The sequence below is a fragment of the Stylophora pistillata genome, chromosome 6 (assembly GCF_964205215.1).
Source record: "Stylophora pistillata chromosome 6, jaStyPist1.2, whole genome shotgun sequence".
Classification (NCBI taxonomy): domain Eukaryota; kingdom Metazoa; phylum Cnidaria; class Anthozoa; order Scleractinia; family Pocilloporidae; genus Stylophora; species Stylophora pistillata.
In genome coordinates, this window is record NC_142524.1 from 9,482,814 (window position 1) to 9,509,743 (window position 26,930).

General features: G+C 38.5%; 1 long non-coding RNA gene and 2 pseudogenes across 3 annotated transcripts; 1 reads left to right on the top strand and 2 right to left on the bottom strand.

Annotated features, from left to right (window-relative positions):
* Window positions 1-4,861: 4,861 nt before the first annotated feature.
* On the bottom strand, window positions 4,862-13,866 carry LOC148728133 (60 kDa lysophospholipase-like; annotated as a pseudogene). The gene is made up of 12 exons (XR_015989055.1): window positions 13,434-13,866; window positions 12,965-13,127; window positions 12,312-12,558; window positions 12,089-12,172; window positions 11,670-11,796; window positions 10,547-10,659; window positions 8,958-9,143; window positions 8,135-8,248; window positions 7,568-7,693; window positions 6,775-6,871; window positions 6,223-6,566; window positions 4,862-6,027 (listed from the first exon to the last, which is right to left on the bottom strand). The product of XR_015989055.1 is annotated as a 60 kDa lysophospholipase-like (transcript).
* Window positions 13,119-15,522, top strand: LOC148728134 (uncharacterized). Its single transcript, XR_015989056.1, has 2 exons — window positions 13,119-13,206; window positions 13,524-15,522. It is a non-coding gene; the product is annotated as an uncharacterized LOC148728134 (long non-coding RNA).
* Window positions 14,678-26,080, bottom strand: LOC111344380 (L-asparaginase-like; annotated as a pseudogene). Its single transcript, XR_015989053.1, has 12 exons — window positions 25,921-26,080; window positions 25,649-25,805; window positions 21,922-22,159; window positions 21,351-21,434; window positions 20,919-21,045; window positions 20,093-20,205; window positions 19,719-19,904; window positions 18,602-18,716; window positions 18,369-18,488; window positions 17,731-17,796; window positions 16,919-17,269; window positions 14,678-16,212 (listed from the first exon to the last, which is right to left on the bottom strand). The product of XR_015989053.1 is annotated as an L-asparaginase-like (transcript).
* Between the last annotated feature and the right edge of the window lie 850 nt (window positions 26,081-26,930).

Sequence of the window (26,930 nt, forward strand, 5' to 3'; positions counted from 1 at the left end):
ATTCGAATTAATTTGATGGCTTGCTCCCAGTTGGCTTGTTAGCTCAATTGGTAGAGCGCTGCACTATCACAGAGGTCACTGCACTATCGCAGAGGTCAGTGGTTCGAATCCCGTACAGGCCTGAATTTTTTCAGGTCTGATTTTCACTATTGCTTAAATAGTGCTTTACTGCGAAGGATCGTGCACATATACAATACAAAGACTGTTTGTAAGCATCAAACAAAAGGTAGACAGTTGCGAAAAGAAAGAATAGATGCATTTACACGTACGCTTTTACGGTTGGAAAGTCATGCTCGCTGTACCTTTGTAGTTTTGTAATTATGGCATATCACGTAGATTCGTTGAGAGGGCGAATGATTTACTCGGGAGGTTAAAGAACTTAAACAAAAGAAAAAAAAGACGCATCTACACGCAAGCTTTTCCGGTTAGAAAGTCATGCTCGCTTTTAATAACAATACAAAGACTAACAAACATATGAAATACATATATGTATGAACTGCGGTTATGAAACGTATATGTGCACGATCCTTCGCAGTAAAGCACTATTTAAGCAATAGTGAAAGTCAGACCTGAAAAAATTCAGGCCTGTACGGGATTCGAACCACTGACCTCTGCGATACTAGTGCAGCGCTCTACCAATTGAGCTAACAAGCCAACTGGGAGCAGGCCATCAGATTAATTCGATTGGAATTCGAATTAATTTGATGGTTTGCTCCCAGTTGGCTTGTTAGCTCAATTGGTAGAGCGCTGCACTATCACAGAGGTCACTGCACTATCGCAGAGGTCAGTGGTTCGAATCCCGTACAGGCCTGAATTTTTTCAGGTCTGATTTTCACTATTGCTTAAATAGTGCTTTACTGCGAAGGATCGTGCACATATACAATACAAAGACTGTTTGTAGGCATCAAACAAAAGGTAGACAGTTGCGAAAAGAAAGAATAGATGCATTTACACGTACGCTTTTACGGTTGGAAAGTCATGCTCGCTGTACCTTTGTAGTTTTGTAATTATGGCATATCACGTAGATTCTTTGAGAGGGCGAATGATTTACTCGGGAGGTTAAAGAACTTAAACAAAAGAAAAAAAAGACGCATCTACACGCAAGCTTTTCCGGTTAGAAAGTCATGCTCGCTTTTAATAACAATAATAATGATGATTATAATAATAATAATAATAATAATAATAATAAAATATTTATACCGCGCCAGTATCCTACTGTTCAAAGGCGCTTACAGAAAACTTTAACATTAACACTTAAGACAGCTAATATTAATTAAGGCTTTTCTAAAAATAAAAGTTTTTAATCTACTTTTAAAAACAGACACAGACTGAGCATTTCTAATTTCACTTGGCAAAGCATTCCATAATGATGGTGCTGCTACAGAGAAGGATCTTGCGCCATACGTTTTCAGGTTATACGATGGAGAAACCAGAAGGTGCTTGGATGATGAGCGTAGTTGACGCGATGGGGTGTAAGATGTAAGCAAATCACAAATGTACGACGGTACCAAGTTGTTAAGTGCCTTGTAGGTTATAAGTAAAATCTTAAAAATAATACGTTGATTGACGGGAAGCCAATGAAGATTGAAAAGAACAGGCGTAATTTGATCATGCTTTTTTGTAAGTGTGACGATGCGCGCCGCGGCATTCTGGACGTGTTGTAGCTTTTTTATAGTGTAGGCTGGTAGGCCATACAAAAGAGAATTACAGTAATCCAGCTTCGAAGATACAAACATATGAACCAGCAATTCAGTAAGGGTCGCTGAAAGATATTTCCTGATATAGCTAATATTTCGCAAATAATAAAATGAAGATTTGCAAATGTCAGTAATATGATCGTTAAAGCAAAAATGGCTATCAAACATAGTGCCGATATTCCTCGCCTTTACGTACGGTTAGAGAGTCATCCTCGCTGTATTCTTTGTGGATTTTTAAATATTTTTCGGCGTGCGAACTGGGAAACTGTGACTTTCGCGGACGGCACAATAACAACGGGGGAAACTAGCTTCCCGGTAGAGCGACACGGCAGTGAGAACGGGAACTCGTCACGATTCCCTGTGAAGTGAAGTGAAGTGAAAACCTTCATTTAACTTGGCATACCTAGTATAGTATTTATGGACAGCTGAAGCCGGTTGACCTAGATCATAAAGGACCGAGGTATATTCGTTTTTTGCTATTGAGTTCTATGCGCAAGAGCGCCAATTTTTAATTTAAAAGTATTCTTTGACTTTAAGATTTCTAATAGTGTAAATGATGGTATAGGACTTTCTCTTTTGCTAGCAAAGAAGATGCTGCGGATACAGTTGTTTTGACTTATTTTGATTTTATTTAACCTGGTTTGGTATGCAGTTCCCCAGCATATCAACCCATATGATAGACATGGATATATGAGAGTATAGTAAATGCAGTTGTTTGAGCGTACTCACAGGTACATAATTTCTAAGCTTAAATAGAATTCCGATATTATTTTTATTTTATTGTTGATATGCTGGAGCCGAGCATCCCATTTTAAATGTTCATTAATAAAAAAAAAAAAACCCCAAACATTTGATTTGGGTCTTTTGCTCTATATTGCAAGCTGTTATTGTGATATTTGTTCTCTTTTTCGGTGAAGTGATGATCATGTAATTATTTAGTCTTCTTGAAATTAATTGACAGCATATTTGCCGCACAGTATTTTGAGACCTCTCTAAGTTCTTCATCAATAAATGATTGCAGCTGCTTAGGGTCTTTTGAAGAATGAAACACATTTGTATCATCTGCAAAAATCCGGCTAAAAGCTCATTTCTCTGAAGACCAAGGCAAATCGTTAATATACAATAGAAACAACAATGGACCTAGTGTGGAGCCTTAGGGTACACCACAGGTGACGGTTTTCAGACTTGATTCTGTATTAGTACCAACTTTAACATATTGTTTACGATTAGTTATATAACTCGAAAACCATGCATGGGGGACTCCTCGAATCCCATACTTGTATAATATTCCTAAGAGAATATGATGGTTAATTGTATTAAAGGCCTTGGAGAAGTCTAAGAAGATGCCATATGTAATTGTTGACTGTCTATTGCTGACTTCAAGTTCTCCACAGATTCTAGAATGGCATATTCAGTGGAATGTCCCTTTCGAAAGCCAAATTGATAGTTAAAAGGTAGGCATTCTTTTTCTACATAGGACACAAGTTGATCATATACTAGTCTTTGCAGTACTTTACTAAAGGAAGATATAATTGCTATTGGTCTGTATTTACCTAGCTCAGATACACTACCGCTCTTAAACATAGGGGTTACTTTTGATATCTTAAAGGCTTCAGGAAACGCCTCTGACGATATTGACTCATTGTATATCTCAATGAAGGGTGCAGAGAACTGTTCAGCTGCAAGTTTGATAAGTTTATTGGGAACAGCGAGTGCTTTATTTTCATTTAGCCCTGCAAACAATGTAAACACATGTGTTAGAGTTACTCGAGCAAGGTAAAAGTTGTTAGATGGCATAGATTCTATATATTGCAAAGGGTCCGTATGACCAGGTTTAATTTTCTGTGCTAAAGTTTGGCCCAATATTGACAAACAAATTATTGAATAATTCAGCGATGTCTTTTTCTTGTGTATAAGTCCTGTTATTATAAGCAATTTTTGTGGGGAAAGCTTGACTTTTGGTTTTCCTTTTAACAAGAGAACCAATACGTTTCCAAGTTTGTTTAAGATTATCACTGCACTTTTCTGTCATTGTTCCGTGTGAGCTGGGAGGTTAAAGAACTTACCTTGAAGAGAAAAAATAGACGCATCCACACGTATGCTTTTACGGTTAGAAAGTCATGCTCGCTTTTACGGTTGGAGAGTCATGCTCGCTTTTGCGGTTAGAATGTCATGCTCGCTTTTATGGTTAGAAAGTCATGCTCGCTGTATTCTTTGTGGTTTTTTTTAATAGTTTTTGGCGCGCGAACTGGCAAACTGGACTTTCGCCGACGGCACAATAACAACGGAGGGAACTAGCTTTGTAGAGCGACTCGGCAGCGAGAACGGGAACCCGTCACGATTCCCTTCCTTTATTGAGGCATAGGACGTAGATACATTTGAGAGGGCAAATGATTTTTTCTTAAGGTTACGCAAAAAAAAATAGACGCATCTACAGTACGCTTTTACGGTTGGAAAGTCAGGCCCGCTGTATTCTTTGTGGTTTTTAAAATATGGCCTGACATGACCTCTAGCGTACTCACGGAAGTAATCCTATGGCAAACAAGGCAAATTAAACGCGAAGAAAACGGAGACTGAATTAGGACATCTCACAATAAATTAAGACCAAGATTGTACCTTTCTTTCATTTCGTCAGCGTAATACCGGGTTTTATTTGGTTGGAAATTTAACCTTTCCTTTCTTACTCTACACGTCACACGCATTCGTACATCCAACTTACTATATTTTAACACCTGTGCATACGCAGAGTTTGACTGCTGTGCGAGTCGGGTCATGAGTTATAATAGGGAGCTTAAGCGACCACGACGACGAACAGAAGACGACGACCGGAAGTAGCGAGAACGTCACTGCGTAAGCGCGAACCAAGAATTCCGTCGTCGTCTTATCCTCGACGACTTGAGAAGGACCAGTTTCACGTCTTCGTGAACTTCCGAACTTCAAAGCACTTTTTTTCATCAAAAGGTGCGGGTTTATTGTCGTTTTTTTGACAGTCTATGGCCGGTTGGAGTTTGTATTCGCTTCTTCGGTTGATTTAAACCTCCCTGTTCAGTTTTCTAAACAAATAAAATCCGAAAACCCACTAACTCATTTTCCTTCCTCCGCACAACAGATGTCAAGTCAAACGGTGAAAGCGGCCAAGTTAGGTTTAAATTTATTTGAGTATATTTTATGAAAGAGTGCTGTTTATCATTTTTATTGAATGAAAGGTTTAAAATGGAAGTGCATTACACCTCTGCGTTCGGTCAAAAGCTGTGTATGGAACTGCCAGTTTATTGCTACTAAAGAATTTTGCGTGTTGCTGTTCTTCCGTCGAGATGCTTTAAACAGCAAAGAATTCTTCAGATCGGTGTATCAACATGAGCTTGAGTACCTCTCAGGTTTTGCGAATCTATTTTCGAAATGTTTGATATAGATCTAGATTTACAGCCATAGAAATTATTCCGACAAAATCACACGGGAAAAAATAGTATTCTTGTGTGAAGTGCCACGACTGAACTGTGCCGATCGCTAGCTAACAGACAGAGCTGAATAACAATTATATAATACCCCAACAAAAGTAGCAAGGGAGTCTTTTTCATTTGAATTCATATTCAAGAAAAACTTATTCAATATAAATAGTAGAAATTACTTTTATTCACAACCACCGAAAGCAGACGGCAAGATGTTCCGTAATTTTTTTCCTTCAATGTTTGCCGATAACATTACGCTTAAACTTTCATATAATTCCGGCTTCCGCGCCGCATTCCGGAAACTTCAAATCAGCCACAATTTCACGTATCCATTAGTTTACAAGATCCCGCGAGGGTTTTTTTTCTTTTCAAATTTGATTTGAAATGATTAGTATGCATTTCACTTGAGCGTCACAAAACTTGAACCAAATAATCACAACAGCCAATCAAAACAAACCAAATATAATAAGGAACCAATGAGAGTCCCAAGTCCTTCCAAGTAACCTGCGTCAGTGGCGGGAAATCGCAGGGGAAGTCGCGGTTGGATTCAGTATTGGATATGATTGGTTGAGAAGCTGACGCGACTCATAGACCAATCACAGAGTGAAATCCGAGTAGATGAAGTAAAAACCAATTCAAGCCCGGATCTCTTATGACACCGAATGAAAACTGGTGAACCTCACGAGCTTTGACGCTCCTCTTCACTTGTCAGCTCCTTCAGTCGTCTTTTGTACCGCCGACTGGAGTAGTTCCATCATTCCTCTGTTTTCAAAAAGCTCTGCGTTTTTCAGTGGTGTAAAGCCGTACAGGTCGCGCAAGTTCAAATCAACACCGCACTCCAACAGAAACTTAACTGTGTTCACATTATTTCGACAAACAGCCTAAAAGCAATGAAAAAAAGGCGAAAAACACGTCAGTAAATAACCGTGCACAACGCCCTACTTTAAACTCAAAATCGCAAGCGCTCAGCCATCAAACAAAAAAATTGTCAACACGAGAGGCAAATTGTTTCCTTTAATTAGCTCTGAGCTCTTTTACCTCAGTTAGAGAGAAGTGATTGAACAAACTCACCACACGGAAGCCTTTCTCCTGTCGTAGTCACCAACATTAAAATCAACCCCGGCTAAGTGCCAGGCCCGCAATCTATCCACCTTGTCATCAGCGGCAAGGGAGCATATTTCAAGGGCCGTATTCACTGTGGTGGGCCCTAAATGAGCCCCAAACTCCCTGAGAAGTAAAATGGCCTCCTCACTAGCACTACGAATAGCATCGTGCAAAGGGGTTTGTCCGTGATTATCGAAAACGTGCGGTGAGGTGCCTCTCTCCAGAAGGTACCGAATGACTTGCAGCTGACCCTCCAGACATGCTACATAAATTGGGGTGCGACCGTCGTGACTGGTCGCAACGCTTAATAAACCACACCCTGTAAACAAAACACGAAACAAATAATATGTTATGTCAGAGAAACAATTAGATTGCAAGGGCGGCTCTAAGGCAAACGACACTTTTTCAAAGCCAATATTTCTTCCCTAATTCAAGCCTCTCAGGATGAGTGCTTTCATTAAAGGCCACGTCACAAAGGAAATTATCTGTTCCCGACTTAGGTTCTCGCCAACTGCAGATAGTTACCTGCTGACGCAGCTCTTCCATAGCATCAATGTCGCCCCTTCCCGCAGCGTGACACATCAACACCGGAAATAACGCTTGCTTGATGAACCTCACTTCCTGTAATGAATAAATGCGTGACGAAAAGAAACCAGTGGGTGTGACACTTTGCAAGCCCAGAGCTCTGATGCTTTCAATTTTCCCCGCAAAGTGCCGTAAAAAGTCGTGCTTGGCTTAGATTTCACATCTCACTAGTTTGGAAGACTTTCTCGAGTTCAACTGTACATAGCAAATTGAAACTCGAGGGATGCCGGACAGTGTAGTCTGGTGAGAGGACGGCTTCACAGCTGTCTTTTCGTATGGCTTGTCACGCAACGGAGTGTTGCTCGATAAGGAACAAGGAAAAGTAACAAAAGTGGCAAGGAAAAGTAACAAGGAAAAGTAACAAAAGTGTTGCCTTTTTCAAGCTAGCATTTTGTAAACTTTTTTGATCTTAGGTACAGAAAAGAGTACGGAAATGAATTATTACGATATGATGGGTGAACAATCAGTGTCTAAGAAACTCGAGAGAAAAGTTTAAGTCGCCAAAGCATTCCATCATCCGTCGTTTCAAGTCCAGTATTATGAGGAACAAAATACTTAATTATAACATCCTTGCTACAAAAATAATCGTTACTTAGCAAACGAACGCACTCACAGCTACTTTCGGAATCCCATGAAATCACTCGGAAATACTATTAAAAAAAAACGGATGGAAAAAAAAAGGCGCGGTAGCAAGCTTATAACCGAGTCTGATCTAAGATAAACTTTGCTCACCTCGGTTGAACCAACTTTGAAATGTGAAGCTACGGCATCGATCAGTTCATTGTCCCGCAAAGAAAACTGTTACATCTTTTCGTTTTTGTACAGTGTCAACTCTCCACGTAGATTCTTTTTCATCATCTAAAGTCATACAGTGAACAGTACACGTCACTTTTCATAAAAAAAAAACATTTTAAGGTTCTAGCTTTTTTTCTCACATAGTAAGGCTCTTTCATTACTGAATTTTTGTTTTTTTCCTTTTCTTTTTTCAACATGACCAAACTCAAGAAGCAATCCTCCTCCTTTACTGTGGTGGGAGAATTATTCCACCCTCCCTCCCCCTACTTCCCCACTCACTCACCCCCCTCCCCCACCCTACATGTTCCAAACCGGACTCTTATCTCTAACACATTCTCACAACCTTCAGTTCAGTTGTCAAGGTTCCTCTGAGACTGACCAAAACCTAGCAAAAATACTAAGTAAATTGATTCTGCAGAAACTTTAATTGATCCACCTTTTATATCACAATACCTCCCTTTGCTAGAAAATGATGACAATAAAATAACAAAATGAAATTCTCACCTCTTTTTTCTCTTCCAGCGAGAGCTCATCATGTCCAAGTACATAGGAGAGTTTGGTTAGCGCTGCCTCAACCGTCATATCATTTCCTGAGATTACACCAGCTTCCACCAAAACCTGACGTGGAGACAAATACATCTTTCAGTTACTGTTATCTACTCGAATCAAGAAATAAATGGAGAATTTTTTCAGTTAGAAATTAAAAGTAGTTGTAGAGATTTCCAACCTCGTTCCCAGGGCCTTTTCCTACCCCACCCCCGACTAAGCGAAAAGGTCCTGGGAACGAGGTTGAGGGAGTTCGTTCGTGTATTCATAATACAAAAGAATACCCTATGGTTTATTTGCATCTTGTTGGCCTTAAAGTGTTGCGCGAGAAGACTGTGAGACGGAAGAATGAGTAGCTTTGAAGCTCAGTTTTTGCGCCGGGTCGTCTTTGTTTGCATCACACATCCAATTGACTGCAAGCTTAGCAGGCTTCCATCTTATTGAATGTGAAAACTGTCTGTTGTTTTTTCCTTCGCTCTCCAAACTGTGTCACGTGTAAAAAGAGTTGCGGTGTGCTCTTCGGTTACTCCTTAATACGCTCTGTGATTGGTCCAAAGAAAACTCTCGCCATCCTCTCCATCAATCAGATGGAAAACCAAAAATTACACGTGACACAGTCACCAGTGCTTTCCCACGCTTCTAGCGGTTCGTTTGCTCTTATCCTGAGTTCTCAAGGCCTCTTTGTGACATTTTTAGTTGTTCCGACTGACCATGAATCTGATTACCTTGATCAAAGCATTACAGCAATCACTCAAATGTTTTTCCTAAACCAAGAACATACCCTTCCTGTTGCATACGAATCCACAACATGACCGTACAGACACTGAGTACAATTCACTATAATCACTCCACGTTTAGCCGCGGCTCGTATCTCCTCTAAGAGTTCTTTTCGTGAATCAGGGCCGTTACCACTACCATAGGTCTCAAGAACAACTCCTTCGATTGGAGGCTCAAGAAAAGCATGTACCTGGAAGGGAAGGGAATGGCATGAAAAATAATTAGAACGTCCCAAGAACCTCAGCTGCTTTTCACCCAGTCGTTGGTGACTAACCCTAACCATCAGTATCTTTATTCTCTAAACTGTTCTCTATATATTTCCTAAGATGCTGACAAGGAGAATTTGTTTAACAATCTAGTGCTTCTTCAGTTGGTGATCATTTCCTTTATTCTCGTGAAGTTACTGCGTGTTTCAAGGGTGATATTGTAAGGAGAACTTAGAAAGGGGTTGTAGGGTCTTAGCGTGCGGAATGTTTTTCTTTTTGTTTTTCTCATTCAATCAATCATTAGGGTGTCTCTGTGTTGTCGCTGTTTCTCGTCGTTCGTTAGTATTTTTTCGCTGGTTAGTTAGCTTCTGTTGTTTCTATGTCACCGTGACGTATCTTCGTTCATTAGTTTCTTTCGTAATATGGGCGTTAACTGCACTTTAAGTTAGCTAGTCGTTTTCGCATATATAAATTAGTTTTTCTCAGTTCAGAGTTTAGTCTTCCGTTAGTCATACAGTAGTTCGCTTTATGCAGTTACTCCAGTTTATCTTTATTTCGCCTTTGGGCAGTTTATATTCATCCAGCAGTTTCGTAGAAATCGTAACAATGTAAGTATTGTCATTTCAAGTTTGTTCAGTTCGTTCAGTGTATTTCATTCCAGTCAGTTTTACTAGTCAATTGTTGTAATTTCGTATTCATTTATTGTTTTTAAGTTTCAACCCACATACCGTCAACATCTTTCGTACCGAATAAATCGTCTTGATCATCGTGGTGTTGTGAGGTTACGATTACTGCAGTCACAGGGGTTATTCGGGTATGTTTTTCATGGGTTGAAAATAAAGCAAAGTTTGGCACCTTTTGTTTTTTTTTTTTTTTGAAAAATTCACATTGTCTGAAGGAAATGTGTAAAAGTATGGAGAAAGTATGGCACACTGATATTTGAGATTAAACTGCAGTAACATGAAGCAGGGGTGAGGATTTAACCCTGTACACCATGACATCAGTCTGCATATTCTCCATACTGTTCTCTATACATTTCCTAAGGTGCTGACAAGGAAATTTTGTTTCACAACCAGGAGCTTCTTAAATTGGTGATCATCTCCTTTATTTTCATGACCTTTATACACCGAATGCAAATATGGCATCTGATTTGAATTGCCATTGTTCTGGACTGACTAGCCTCTCACACATGTAATAATCCTTTTGTGTTTCCACGTGAAGACGAGGTTAGTGAGTCCAGAACAATGGCAATTCAAATTGGACGCCATATTTGCATTCGGTGTATAACGGTCATAAAAATAAAGGAAATGATACTTGATTTAAGTGTGATATTGTAAGGAGAAATTAGAAGTCAGTCTCTCTTCAGGGTTGAAAGGGTAATACTAACTGCTTCTTGCATAATTCCAGGGAAAATACTCAGCACTCCTATTCTTGAGCTCATCTTTGTGTGGATTTCAAATTTACTTGCTTGATTTTCATAAAAGAGCTCCTCCCACTCAACTGGAAAAAAAAAGACAAACAGAAATAAAGCAAATAAGCTCTTTGAGATCAAAATGACATTTTCATTTTGTTGCGTTGAATTAAAATAAGAAAAGAAAGAGTCTATGATGAAAATTCTTAAACCTTTGACCCCTATTTAACCTCTTGACACCCAAGATCTGATTGTTAATTCTCCCCTCTAGCTGCTATACATTTCCTTGTACATTAGTTACAAGAATTTGGTGTTCAATCAACATAACAACTTCTACCTGATAAGTTTGAGTATTCTCACTACCTGTTTGCTCGATCATGTATGGATATTATAAGGAGAAGTTAAATGCTAATAACTTCTGGAAGTTAATTAAGGGTTAGCAGCAGCTTAGTAAATATCCACTGCCAGCCTTCAAAACTGAGGCGAATACTTGTTTTAGTACATACATAATAAAACAGTCAGGTAATATGGCATATGAAAGATGATTTCAATTTATCTTTTTGGGCACAAATATTGGGTGAATCAGTACTCTGAGGTAAATAGCAGAGGATATTTGGAGTCTAATTTGAGTAGCCAATCAGAGCATACCGTCAATGCTATCCACTGTAAGTTTTATAGGAAAATTCATTACTTGATGAGAGAATTCCGCATTAAATTGCACACGAAAACCAATATTGCTCGAATCGCGAAGCAATGAGTGCGATATCGGTTTTCATGTACAATTTAATGCGGAAGTCACGAATGAAGTAATGGATTTTTCTTGAATCACATAACTGAATAAAAATGAGTAAAAAAAGGAAACAGCATCGCAAAGGTCATGGGTTCAAATCCCGTACAGGCCTGAATTTTTTTCAGGTCTTAATTTCACTCTTGCTTAAATAGTGCCCCTCACTGAGATCCTTCTCATATGTGTTTCTTTAACCGCAGTTCAAATATATGATTTTCATATATTCTTAGCAGATTGAACCCTGTCCTGTATCTTCTTAAAAGAACCACATTTGGACAAGTCATCCAAAGCTTGAACAACATTACCACTTACTTTCAATACCAGCTTCTACTGTTGCCAAAGGAGGACAGTTTGGAGTGTCAAAGGCACCAAATCTGCGTGCATCAACCTTCAAGGCTCGATTGCCACGATACAGTTTTCCATGGAAGAACAAAGTCACCTGGCGTAGGATTTATTAAAAAATAAGAGGTATTTATAACATGGTTTTTTTTTTTAAGACAAATAGGAGAAAAAATGATAATAAAAGAAAATACTTTTATTGATAATAACAATGTTAATAATGATGATGATGATGAAAGAGACGGTAAGACAAACAAAATCAGTATTCTGCAAGGCCCTGCAATCAACTTAAAAAAAAGAATTAAAAAATCCTGTATCTCATTAATTTTATCTCATAGTGTTACTTTTTCATAAAAGTCACACTTGTCATTCTTATACTCAGTAAAATTTACCTCTGGGATGACATAATGGCCTGCAATCATTAAAGCTCCAAGTAGATTTTGCCTTCCATCATTTAGATGATCACTCAAAGCATACTACACAAAATAAATCCAGCAAATTAGTTAAACAGGTAAATACAGCAAACCATGAGTCAAATTACTGACATCTGAAAGAAGATGACTGTATAAAAAGGCAGTGTGGCTAAGTGATTAGGGCACTGGACTTATAACTTGCCTGAGAACCAGTAAAGATCACGGACTTTCCAAGGTTCTCAAACATGAATGAGATTGCTGATGCAAGGTAAGCCATGGTATCTGTGCCGTGAAGAATAACAAATCCATGATATTTCTCATAACATTCCTTGATTTGGAGTGCAATGTGGATCCAGTCTTGAATGTCTTGATCTTTAGAGTGCACTACTACATGACTTTCCTTCATCTCGAGAACATCAACAAAGACACGTTTTCCATACTTGCTGACACTAAATGGATTAGAAAAAAAGAAACAATACATGGTGGGCCTATTGTCATTAAAACTTCACCAATCTCCTTGCAACTTCTTCTGTTATATTTTAGAGTTCACTGTTTAAATGAGTTCCAGCAAAATGTAGGTAAACCTGATAAAATATTTTGGGTGTAACCAATAATAAACTTGCATCCAGTCACACGGTGCCCTGACTTCTGGCCCTTTCATGCAACAGAGACTAATACAATGTTCTTACACCATGTGGGTCATTTGAATTTACCATTACCCTGACTTTAAGTACTTTTCATAGTATTATACATTTTATACAATGTATTTGGGGTTAAAACAACTGCAGCTAACTCAACAATTTTCTTATTGAGAGCTTGTGAGTGCCAGAGGTTAAGGTTTTGCCATTTACTCACGGCATCACTATTGTGTCCGATCCAATGCCCTCCTCTGGAATATCACCCAGTACATTGCTGTGGATGTAGTCAACATACTCCACATCATGCATCATGGGCAGCTTCTTCAGCTCCTTCAGTATATTCAAAACCAGTGGTTAACTTAGCAGGAACAAGTTGACTCCTAGGAGACTTATCAACATAGGTACATATTGTGTAGCCAAGTGTGAGAATCAAAACATCGCCTTGCACCAAATCAAGATGTAAGTTTTTACTTTACTACAATGCTTTGAAAGTAGAGTTAATATCATCTCACCCCACTGAATTTTTTTGCAGGGGAGTGGGGGGGGGGGGAGAGAGTAGTTTTTGCTCAAAAGAAAAATATCCTCAAAACCCGTTATTTCAAATCAGCTATGGTTCTTTTCTCTTAGTCCCTGTAAGCAATCGGTCACATCATAAGTAATTATATTCCTTACTTTGGAATATTTACCTTCTAGATTTGGATCTACTTTCCATCCAAGCGCACCACCAGTATACAACAACAAAACTTTACTGTTTACAACATTCTCATGTGTGATAGGGTCTTCCACAGGAACCGTGCCCAGACGGCTTTTAGACGGACTCGACGGAACACCATCTACAGAGGACGAACTCGAAGATCGCGACTGAAAGAAACTCCTGGACAACTGTGCTTGAAATGATCACCTACTCATTGCAACATCACTGTCAGCAGCGTCCGAGCCAGAAGCTGACTGCATTGTTTGTTTCCCTGATGTCGAGGGCGGAAATTTCGTGCTCGGCGATACTGCGCACTTTTCTGAGCCACCTGTTGTAACAGTAATGTCGTCATTTTCGCCACACTCCTGAAGTGTTTTTAGGCTTGTCCTGGAGTTCACCGAGATTTTCTTGCAGGGATCATTCATAACGTTCCGAAATCGCTGATAAAAAAGTTCATATTTGGAGTGAGGGAACTCGCCATCTTTATTTGCTGAAATACCGAGCCTTATTTAAAAACGGTGAAAGGATTGGAAATTTTCGTCAGAGAAGGGAGTGGAAAAGTTTTCTTAAAATATTGAGAAAACGAGTGAAAAATACTACAAAATCATTTGGAACCTAATATGAAGAAACATACAAGACTACGGTTCTTTAAACGAAAATCAGTGCTCCCTTTCACTCAAGAATGAAATGGGTGTCGTGCTATTCTGAACTGACAGGATAGGCTGAAAGACACACCTTCAACCGGCCATCCCGTTACCATTGCTAGCTTTCTTCTTGATACACGGTGAGCACAATGTTAGGAAGAAACAGCGATACTATTTTGGTTGCTTCCTTTCTCGCAAGCTCTCAAAGGTTCCAACAAGAGTGAAGCCACGATTTGCTCACGTGCTCGTCTCTTGCTGCTTTACCTTTCACGAGAACCGGTTTGCCGGCCAATTTATCATGTTGACGTGCGGTGTTGCGTGACTAGCGTTACGTATAATCAGAAGCTTATAACCCTGAATCTGAGTCATTAGCTTCTGATATAATTTAAAGCTTGTGAGCAAAAAATGAGAGCGAAATGGGAGGAGTTCGCCATGTCTTGTGAGAATTCTGTATGCCTGACACTGTTTTCTTTTCTATTTGTTATTACTTTCGCATTCGTATCTCCCAGTACATGACCAGACCTACGTAAAGGTCACTTACTTAAGCGTGATCTTCAAAAAAAAAAAAAGAAAAAAAAAAAAAACCACAGAATCATAGTTTCCCAAAATTTCCTTTACTCAGCTTATACTTTATGAAAATACAATTCTCACGTTAAGGTTTCTTAACCCATTAACCCTTTCACTCCCAGATGTGATTAACATAAAACTTCTTCCTACCACATTCATACATTATCCACCAAACAGGTAATGGGAGTACTCAAACTTATCAGCTAAAAATTGTTATCCTGATCTAACACGAAATTCCCTAGACTTGCTCACAAGTCGCGCTTTTGAGCGCGAAGCGCGAGCCGAGCCGAGCCGAGCGAATGCTCCTTCGAATGGTGAATAAATACTTTGATGATTTCTATAAATAAAATTTATGTGAGCGACCCAAAACACATGTACAAAGAACAGAAAACCAAGTGAACGACTTTGAGAAAGTCTAAAAATTCCCATAACTAATTTACAAGAAAATGTGTAGCAGCTAGAGGGTAGAATTCAATATCAGAACTTTGGAGTTACAGGGTTATAAAAACAAACAAACAAACAAAATAGCGGTTGGCGCTCTCATGAATACAAACAAACATGTTAAGGCAAATTTGGTGAACGAAACACTGAAAGTTATTTTCTCGTGTAAATAAAATGCCTACATACTACATGCTCCTTCGAATGGTGAATAAATACTTTGATGATTTCTATAAATAAAATTTATGAGCGACCCAAAACACATATACAAAAATAAATAAAATAACATCCCTCAAATAGTTGACAGCCTTTAAAAATAACTTTAAAACAACTTTCCCAATTTTGCAGTTTCAGCTGAAAGAGCGATTTTCAATGGAGTATTGCAAAGCTAAAACTGATGCAGGTTTTTTTAAGTGGCCGTTACGGAAACTTGTCCTCAGTATCTCGTCAATAACAAGTTTTTAATCGTTTTCGATAATTTGCCAGTCGCGTGAGAATTAAAAGTCGGCTACCTCGCTTTCCTTTCTAAATAATGTTGAGTCACCCGCGCGCAATCTTCCTCATATTGAAAACATCTCTCTCTGGTAGTCTTAACGGTACTACAATCTCCTTGACTTAACTTAATTTGAACATATTTTCCTTATTTATAACATTTCACTTTGAATCTTCTAAATCCATTTGTTCATCAGCTTGTTCGAGGCACTCAGTCGGTAAAATGATGCGCGACTAAAAACGGCGCCAAAGAAGCAAGAAAGAGAAGGTTGGGTCGGGTTGCATACCGGAGTTCTCTTCGCGACTCGACCCAAGCTTCCCTCATTTTTTCACCCAGCCGCTACTGGCGCGCTGTTTACTATTTCGCCCTGTTTTACCAACTGAAAACGTGAAACAAGCTATTTGTCCATATTTAAAGACATGTAAAATAAGTATTCAAGATCATTCAGTTAGTGAGAGAACATTAAACTGCTTTATTCCGCAGTATTCGTCTAACATATCGATAATCTTGACCAATTCATACGACTTAGCATTGTCCAAGGGGGTGCTGCCAAAAATGTCACGGAGGTAAGGGTTTACACCATGCTCCAGCAAGAAGGCAACAGTATCTACGTTGTTGCGGCAGACGGCCTGAAATTCAAAACATGAAGAAAAGTCTAATCCTTCACACCCTAACATCAGTATGCATATTCTCCACACTGCTCTACATACACTTCCTGAAGTGTTGACAAGGATAATTTGTCTGATAATCATGAGCTTCCTTAGTTGGTGAGCATTTCCCTTGTTTTCATGACGTTAATGTTTGATTTAAGGGTGATATAGTACGATAAATCAGATGCAAGTCACTAAAGGTTAAAAAAAAAAAAGACCCAACCAAAAGTATGGTTCCAGCAGAGGGTACATTTTCTCTGAATCTCTTCAATAGAAAAAAAAAAAAGAAAACAAAACAAAAATACAACGTATTCAACACAGCCAATCAGAAAAAACTCACCAAATGCGAAAAATACTACCTTGAGCCAATGGGAGTTCAAAGCAAAAATTGTTTAAGCGCGGGAAAACGCGGGTGACATAGTCGCGATTAGAGTCAGCTTGCATGGATGGATGGGAGTTTTCTGCACCAATCACGGAGCAATGTAAGGCCACAAGACAAAGCGCGGGAAAGCGCGGGAGACAGCCGCGATTAGAGTCAGCTTGCATGGAAGGGTGCGAGATTTCTGCACCAATCACGGAACAATATAGTCCCTGAAGACAATGAAATCCCGGATATCATTCAAAATCAATCAAAGTTAAAGGGCTCAAATCTTTGAACGCGTCTTTCTTAATATCATAAACTCACCACGTGGAGAGGCGTCCTTTTATCGTAATCACTGGAATTTAAATCCGCTCCCGCGAGCTGCCACACGAGTAAGTCATCCACTCGATTTTTCGCTGCCATGCGACAAAGTTCAACCGCTGTCTCCATTGAAGATTTCATTAGCTGTGCACCAGCTTTCCGAAGGGTTTTGACGATCTCTTTGTGCCGGAATTTAATTGCATCGTCTAAAGGAGAACATTTAAATCTGTCTCGAGCTTGCGTTATTGCGCCATTTTCCAGAAGAAATTGGACCGCTTCTGTGTTGCCTTCTACGCATGCGATATGAAGAGGAGTCCTACCATCATAGTCCGTGGTGGCATTTACATTAGCACCCTAAAAAAAAAAAAAAAAAAAAACCATATTGAACCCAATCATGTTCTAGGCCGGTAAACACATGCAAAAACGCGGGCGAGCAGGAGACGGAAGGGGTCTGGGAGGAAATTTTGTTTCCTCCTCGCTCGCTCCACTCTTTCGCTCGTCCCTCCAAACCGAGATTTTTTTAAATGAAAAAGGCTTCATTCACTTTCGCTTTAAAAGACAGTTTGGAAATTGTTGATCACAAGAGACGTCAATCTAAGTCACGGTAACACAGCTTAGCCTGCCAGTGTCCGTTACAATTTAGTCGAGTGTGAGTCAGAGTGGCAAGTGGTAAATGGGATGACGGGAAGGCGCTTCCCTCTGGGAGGAACAAAAGCGAATCATCTGTGGCTGTATGAGAGGAATGGTTCACGACAAAGGCCGACGGCATAATGTGCCTTCCCTCCCTGATTAAGAAGTTCTTCCATTGTCCTTACATTTCCAGCACTTGCAGCACAGCTCATGAGTACAGGAAGGAGAGCTTGCCTTATGAATTTCATTTCCTGAAAATAAAGTCAAAACTCGTACAAAAAGTATTCCATGTCCACGCAGACGGGACAAGGGGGGGAGGGGCAGACGAGGCAAGGGGGGAGGGGGGAGGGGGCAGACGGGGAAAGGGGGAGAAGGTGTGGACAGGCTTGTCTTAAGTAAGGGAAGGAACACTAACCGGCATCCTACTCGGTGACGTCAGGAGCATACTAATTTTTTTATTTTATATATTAGCACTTTCATTTGAGAGAGACCACACTCTCTTATGTAAGCGATGCCAATTTTTTAAAGTTCGTGAGCAAGATAGCTTACTTCCGTTGTTTGTTTTCTTACCATTTTCTTTCCTATGATTATCGGTGACCCTAATTAACCCCAAAGGGTGACCAGTATCTAATTTCTGGTAAATCATTTATGTTGAGATAATAAGAATAAAGGGAATGATCGCCAAACTGGGAAGGAAGCTTTGACTGTTAAACGAATTCCCCTTGTAAATATATTAAAAAATGGGGGCATTTATTTGGGTGTGAACATCTATTTGAGTGTGGGTGTTTATTCGAGGAAATAAGGTAACTAATAAAATGATAACCTTGCTGGAGCTAATCTGTAATGACGATGCTACAGCAGCGATGAATGAGTTGTCTTTTAGAGAGAACTGTTCCTTTGTAGGAGCAACAGTGAGCTCTCCGCGAATATTATTTCGAATCAGCTGGAAAAAAAAAAAGAAGTAAGAAAATTACAGTATTTAACAGAACTAAACTACAAAGAAGTAAGAACAGATTGAAACTGAAGTGGTCAGACTGACCCGGCAACATACATTACCTCACGTTTCTCATTCAAACTGAGCTCCGTTTTTCCCAACACGTAACAAAAGTTTAGTGAGTCCAGCTTCAGGTGTCATGTCTGAGCCAGGAATTACCCCTGCATCTAACAACACCTGATAACAAATGTGTCAGCAACAACAACAATTTAACTGCTGAGGTGTCAATACAAACAAATACAATAGCCTTTGTACTGAGGTTTCTGACTCAGTCTTTGATAACCTCTCTCCATTTAAACTCTGCCCTAAACCACCCAGGAACAATCCTAATGTGGTAAATTCTTCTCTTACTAGGGCTGTGGCCAGGGGGGGGATCTGAGCTGTGACCCCATCTTGTCCCAAACACAGTTGCAATATCCAGTCATTAACCATTTAGCTTCCCTTACTAGGGGTGTGGCCAGGTGGGGATCTCAGCTGTGACCCCATCTTGTCCCAAACACAGTTGCAATATCCAGTCATCAACCATTTAGCTTCCCTTACTGGGGGTGTGGCCAGGGGGGATCTGAGCTGTGACCTCATCTTGTCCCAAACACAGTTGCAATATCCAGTCATTAACCATTTAGCTCCTCAAAAAAAGGTTGTGCTTGTTCATCATAGTAAAGTACCATAATAATAAGGTATTAACGTTTGTCTCACAATGTGGTCACTTATGATGCAAGTCGCGACAATTTGAGTGAATACTGTTAGTCTTTATCGGGCAATATGGTCGACTGGTTTCGGGAGACCAGAGGAAGACAAGCAGTGTGTAGTTGAAAGGTCATGATTCACATCCTAAGTGACCACATCATAAGTGACCACATCATAAGATAACCAATAGTAATTCATTATTATGTAATTTCTCATTGTAATATCCATACATTATCAAGCAAACCAGTGATGAGAAAACTTAAACTTATCAGTTAGAAGTTGTTATCTAGATATAACAATAAATTCTTGTACCTAATTTACAAGGAAATGTGCAGCAGCTAGAGTGGAGAATTAACAATCAGATCTTAGGGGTTTAAGTGTCCTAAAGGTGGTCAGAATACTTCTAAACTTGAATTCAATGCTGCACAGTCAGATTTTTGAGAGGAGACAAGGTGAGATGAAAGAGGTAACCCTAGCTTTTAAAGTTCTTACCTTTCCTGTGGCATATTGATCAACCACAGGACCATGGAGACACTGAGTGCAATTGATAATTAAAAATCCTCGGCAAGTAGCTTTCTTTATGTCAGAAATGATGTCCTCGCGGTTGTTAGGAGCATTTCCACACCCATATGTCTGCAGGACCACACCCAGCATGGGAGGTTTTAGAAATGCTTTCACCTGAGAAAGAGAAAAAAAAAAGATGAGAAATACATTCATACTCATTTGCATACAATATATTCATGTGTATGTGTTTTACCATTGGTGTACATTTACAAAAGTAATGTAACATTATATATTCATTGGATTAAAAAAAAACAAACAAACAAAACTACTATTACTTTGAAAGGGATTCTCTGATAACTTACAGTTTCTGATGTAATCCCTGGAAAGAGCCTAAGTAGTCCAATGTTGGGATTCATGTTGGAACAAACTGTGAACTTGTTAAGACTGTTTGAACGGAATATTGCATCCCACTGTACTGTAAGAATTAAATAAAGTTGCACAGGCATTGGACATTCCAAGCTGGGAAATAACATCATTAGAAGCCACTTATTTCACCAAAAGTTTATGAAAAATCTAGAATGGTTTCCTTCTGGGGAATAGATTAACCGTTTAACTGCAATGATCTGATAATCGATCAGAATGCAAGACTTTATGTAATGATGTGATTCTAGAACGAAGTTACAGAATCATCACTTCTGGGACTTAAAGGGTTAAGGGATGCAGAGTTAGAAAATTAACTAAGACCACACAAGAGGTTTTGAAATGCTTAAAAGCATTTCACTATTTCTAGACAGATTACAGTGTCTGATAACTAATTTTTTTTCACCTCCAGAGACATAACCTTGCAGTTGAGTTTTACAGATGAAAATGCATTCACACTCAACAATCTAATCAGAAACATATATGTCTATTCCTAAAGGGAAGAGGGTAAATGACATTTTCAAAACCATTTTTGAAGTAACCTGTAACCCTTTGACCCCAAACAGTAATTAGTATCTAATTTTTCCTTACAATATCACCCCTGAATCACACATTAAGGTCACGAGAATATACAAAATGATCACCAACTAAAGAAGCTTTTGATTGTTAAACAAATTCTCCTTGTCAGCACCTAAGGGAATGTGTTGAGAACAGTATGGAGAATATGCATACTGATGTTAGGGTGTAAAGGGTTAAATATGATTTTACCTTCTATGTTCACCTTCATGGTCACCAAAGGAGGAAGATTTGGGGAGTCAAAGGCATCAAAGCTCCCAGCACTCACTTTGGTGGAACGGTTGCCTTGATACAAACATCCAGCAAAAAACAGAGTAACCTGATGAAGGGAAAAACACACTCAGTTATTCTGCCAAAAAGAAAATCAAAACACTAATATATTGATTACAACACGTTTTTCCTTTAGATACAGTAATTTTTACTGATAATTCAATAATGCCCTGTTCCACCAGCGGTGGTTTTCTATAGAGGTTTTGCACAGTAGCCATGTTCGACGGCAGGAACAATAGATTATTTTACCCATGGGAAAAAGTTTTCTTTCTTATGCAAAATATTTTTATTGTTCCTGCCATCCAACATGGCTGCTGTGCAAAACCTCTATAGTGGAGGAAAGTAGAAACAAACCTCAGGAATAATGTAGTGCCCGGTGATGACTAGTGCACCTAACAGGTTGTCACGCCCGTCATTTCTCTGCTCATAAATTGGAACCTGATAAAATAAAAAATTCTTGCTATCCATTGCAAATATCTCTAGGTGATGGATAGTGTAATAAATAGTTTTAACACTTATCCACTGCATGGCCATTTATCTGTCGCTTACAATCATTCACTCTTTCAATAACTGGACCCTAAACTGTTAGACTCCATCCCTGATGATGCCGTTGAGCAGCGAAAGCTCGGACTTCTATGATATTTTACAGTAATTCAAGGCCACATTGGTGTTTTTATTGTTTTACCCAAAATGTTACTGAAGGACAGCATTCAAAGATTGTTAGACTACAAGATTACACCCACCTTAATCCAGCCATAAGTAATCTTAATTTACTTTCTTAGACTAGTTCATATGCATGAAGGCAAATAAATACACTAAAACTTGACAGAATTTCTGCATAACATTGTCACACAATCATATCTATGACTCTCTCACTTTACCAACTAAGTGGTTAATGAAAAGTTTCAAAAGTGGGACATCTTACCTGTGAACCAGTAAAGATCACAGATTTACCAAGGTTCTCCAGCCTAAATGACAAAGCAGACACACGGTAAGCCATTGTATCTGTTCCATGTATCACCACAAACCCATCATATTTACTGTAATTGTCTTTAATATCCAGTGCGATTTCTACCCAATCGCCGATTGTCATGTTTGATGAGTCTTTGAGAGGTAAGTATTCTTTAATATAATATAGCACTCGCACTCCATGGGCTGATATGCTGTTTGAGTAATGGTAAACAACAAGTAAATGTGACTTATTGAAGAGCTATACTGTGATACACTAAAAAGTTAAGCCCAAAAGAAACTTTAAAATAGTTAGTTTAAAAGCAGGTAGAGAGCTTAATTTCAAGACTTTTGTTGGCAGGGTGGGTCCTAATTTTGAGCAAAGGAGAGCACGTATTGATACTGGTTTTCATGGGCAATTTAATGCGGAATCCATGTGTCAGGTAATGGATTTTCCTTGAATCGCATAAATGAATAAAAATGAGAAAAAAAGGAAAACTGCATCAATATTGTTAGTTTTCGTCCAGAGCATGCACTCCAGAAAGCCTTTTCAAAGGCAAGAAGAACCTCCAGCTCCCTTTGAAAAATGCTTTTGTTTGGTTTTGGCTCTTCAAATGGTGACAATAATTTTGAAAACATTTTAAATGACATTGTAGGAAAATTTTTTTGCAGTATTGGCGTTACTATTTGACGATAGTTGTCACGTATATGTTGTAGTTCAATTTTATCCTTGGTTCAAATTTTATTTCCCTTTGTTTCAAACTCATTATCATACATTAACATGACCGAGAACAAAGGAAAATAAAATTTGAACTAAGGATAAAATTGAACCACAACATATACATAGATGGGAAACTATAACTATAGCCTCATTTTCAACCCACAATTCCATGCTAGATACCATGCTTCATTAACCAATTAGATAGCAAGATTTCATTCAATTATGCAATTCTATAAAGAATAAAACATGGTTGCTTGTAGACATGGAATTCAAATTGGTATCACCTGGGTTGGTATTTTATTCTCTATATAAACATAATTGTTCAATTTGAGTCTGGAAACCCATTAATTGCCAATCTCCTGATCACAATAAATCATATCAACCATCGTAATTTCCTCAGATGTGATTGCTGCATTAGCTGCTTCATTTTTCATTACTTATAGTCTGTAGAGTTGTAATCAGACAGTGTAATCAGAATCTTTGCATGACTTGGCTGTAATCAAACACCTGTAATCAGACAATCATACTAAGTCCCACCAGCTAAATCCATAGAACTGATCACAATAACCATAGAAATAACCACTTATTTTAAAAAAATGGGAAACTTCCAAAATGGAGGCATTTTTAACTTTAGACCTTGTCTCCATATATATTTTCCCAAAATGGATCATATTTACGCATGTATACGCCGCACCTATGTATAGGCTGTTCTATGAACTATTGACCAGATCTCAGAAGAAAAAAGTTTTTGCAGTAACAATTAATGCAATCAACCCAAAAAGTTGAGACAACTCATTCTTTTTTTAATTTCTCATTTGAAAACAAAACAACTTCACTATGAAAGAAAACTGTCTTCTTAAGTGGAAACATTTGCAGAAAATTGCAAATGTTTACAAAGGATCACTGTTCCACTATCTAAAGACTAAAATCCATCAAATTCTCTTTCACTGTCACTGTTTTCAAAAATACCTCGATAGTCGCTTTTGTCAATCAATCTCTGTGGTCTTGCTGGTCCTTTTGGTACTTTTTCTTTCAGAAATTGTAATAGTTATGATTAATTAGTAACAGAACTTCAAGTCGTTTCAATATCCATGATTGACAAATCAGACTTCTACTTCACAGCTGTCCTATTTTGTCAATCACTCATTTGATTATAGACCTAATAATATACATGAAAAAACTTCTCAGTTCTGATTGGTAAAGATGAATGCAGTTTTCAGTTAATTCAGTGCAGAAGAGAGTTAATTCAGTGCAGAAGAGGGTTAATTCAGTGTAAAGATAGAAACAAACCAGACATTCTAATTGGTCAGAATGATTGGTCAATGTCAAGGTCAATGTCACTTGCGGGTTTGAATAAATTATTTTTGCACCTGATGCATGCGCTTTTCTTCTGCGTAGTTACAAGAAGCTACCTCGTATTTTTTCATGTATATTATTAATACATAATCACATGATTTTCTCGTGCAATTTGGAATAAATAAGCACTTGTAAATTTTTTCAAAGACCACAAATTGCACTCGCCCTACGGGCTTATGCAATTTTGTTAGTCTGAAAAAATTTACTCATGCTTATTTATTCCAAATTGCACTCGAAATCATGTGATTACCTGTACAAATAGGACTCCATTTGGCCCTATCACCATTATTTATACTCGATAAATGTCTGTCTACCTTCATTTATGGTACTGAATTCATCTATATGCTCTGGACTAGCTTCAAGGCAGAAATATCTAAATAACATGAATAGCATGCAAATTGGGAATCAAAGCTGTGCTCTAAGAAAAATTGAGGGGAGCCTAGTGCTCTGAAACTGAAATCCAGGGTGCCCAGCATATGCTTTTTACGAAAAATACTAAGATTCCTGAGTCACCCAAGAGCAAAAGTAAGGCGCCATGGACCACCAGGCTCTGCTAGACCACAACCCTGGGAATCCAACAAAAATGGGAATTTTACACCTTCTGGTATATGAAAAATACCACAAGTATCCTTAATGAGTTTTTCCAACAAAAAAAAAACCATCTGGAAACTCCATTTTTCTCTCCTATTAAAAAAAAAACAGTTCTTTATCATAAAATTTGCTGAATTTATTTCGTATCCCCTCCAAATTAAATTAACAGAGTTTATAGTTGCCAAAGTTTACAACAACTCTGTCTAGCAGAGAAAAGTAACTCGTTTCAGGTTAAAACACAGTCAATCTTTGAATGACTCTTCCAAATTGAGCTGCGATACGGACCAAAGACGTTAACTTAAATGAGTTTAAGGCAATTGCTCTTGCAGCCATCAAGTCATCTAATTGACATCTATCAATTGTTTTAATATTTTAGTTTAGGAATAGTACATTATGTTATAGCTATATTTATATAATCATTCAATATATTTTGTTGTTTTTATATTTATTTATTTGTAATTCATAGATCATACTTATATCAGGAGTTTTAACCAATTGTTTTTCATTACTTAGTGCCACTGTTTTTGAAATTATTGTTATTTTTTTTATGATATTATTTTGAAACTCCTAATATAGTTTTTTTAGCTGTCTTAGGAGTATACTTATTAAAGATAAAGGTTAATCATTGACTTGCCGGGTTATGACGTGTAATCACGCGTAAGTCACTCAAGCATGTTTGTAAACATATGTCGAGCGACGAAGAGTGAATAAACAAATTGGAAAACGAAAGTAAGCTTGGTTAATTTTAAAAAGCACTGTAGACACAGGTTTTAAAAAATTTGATTACATATTAATTCAACATCGACGAAGGATGTACAGAAAAAAATTTTGACTACCGTTTGTCGACGCAGACATTTTGTAATAATTATAGTAACTCTCGAATTAAATACATTGCTACAAATATCAACAGCTCATTATCGCTCGCTAAGACCACATCGAACAGATCAGCAGGGTTTAAAAACAAAACGTTTTTCACAAAAGCCTAAACAATTCATTCAAACAGCTCAACACGCACGCTTATTGTAAATAGACTTACGGCATGGCTAACTCTTCCAGCGCGTAAGTACCAGCAGTGTTGTCACAGCTGAAAGACGTAACACTTTCTTTGGGTTCAATCTTTGCATATTCAACATCATACAACAAAGGAAATCGCTTTATTTGCGACTGAAGGTGACCAGATTTCGGCTGATATCCTAAACAAAGTGAAACAAAGCATAATTAATATGATCATTGCGTTATCAGACAACATGTCTGACAACATGAGACGCCAAACAAAATATAGAGGAAAATTATTCAACGATCTTTTACCTCCATCTGTTTTCTTCATTCCAATCGTTCCGCCTGTATACAATACTAAAATCCTTCGTTTCTCAAGTTTGCTTTAGCATGGTGGAGCCCTCCATGATCGAATGTCGTTTACCTTCCCGACTAGCTCCCGCTCGTTTATATCGCGCCCGCTTTGCATGACTGATGCATCCATTTTTTTTGAAAAAAGAATTCGCAGAAACAATCGCGTCATATCCTCCACTGGTTAAAGAGATAACGAAATTATGGTAATTTATCAACATACGGGAGTTATGTAATTATAAACACAACTGAAGTCTAGATTTGAGAGTAAACTCACTCTCAAATCTAACTATTTGTGCATGTGTTTTCGGGGGCGGATAAAGGGGTGTGTCTAGGGCGGGCCTAACCGCCTCCCGGTTAGCTCAATGGATAGAGCGCTGGACTGTTGTGCGGGAGGACGAGGGTTCAAGCCCCGCCCGGACCAACACTCAAGGGCTTAAAATGATTAAGAAGAATATGCTACCTTTCTCAAACGTTAACATCAAGAAATGGTTAGATATTCTAGTCTTCTCGGATAGGGACGAATAAATGGAGGTCCCGTCTCTTGCAGGGTTAGGGGTAGGAGACGTTAATTTCCCACGCACGAGATCACTGTGTGATGGATGTCCTCCCCTGGGGTGGGATGGGTGGGAAAATAGCAGGTCCACATCAGCTATATAGCTGCCATAAAAATTCAACCTGCTCAAACAAATAAAATGGTGATGATGATGATGATGATGATGATGATGATGATGATGATGATGATGATGATGATGATAATGTTGATGGCCGAACTTGTCGTGGATGGTACACACTGGTGACCATCTATGCTATTTTATTTTTCTTTTTATATTGCCACTGTCGCCCTATCATCAAAGCCATCCAAAAAATAAAGTCAAGAGTCAAAGAGATAAAAGAAGATGAATATTCAAAAAGTCTCGCAACGATTCAGGTCTGTGCGAGGTTTCGTGCTGGAGTATTCGAAGGAATGT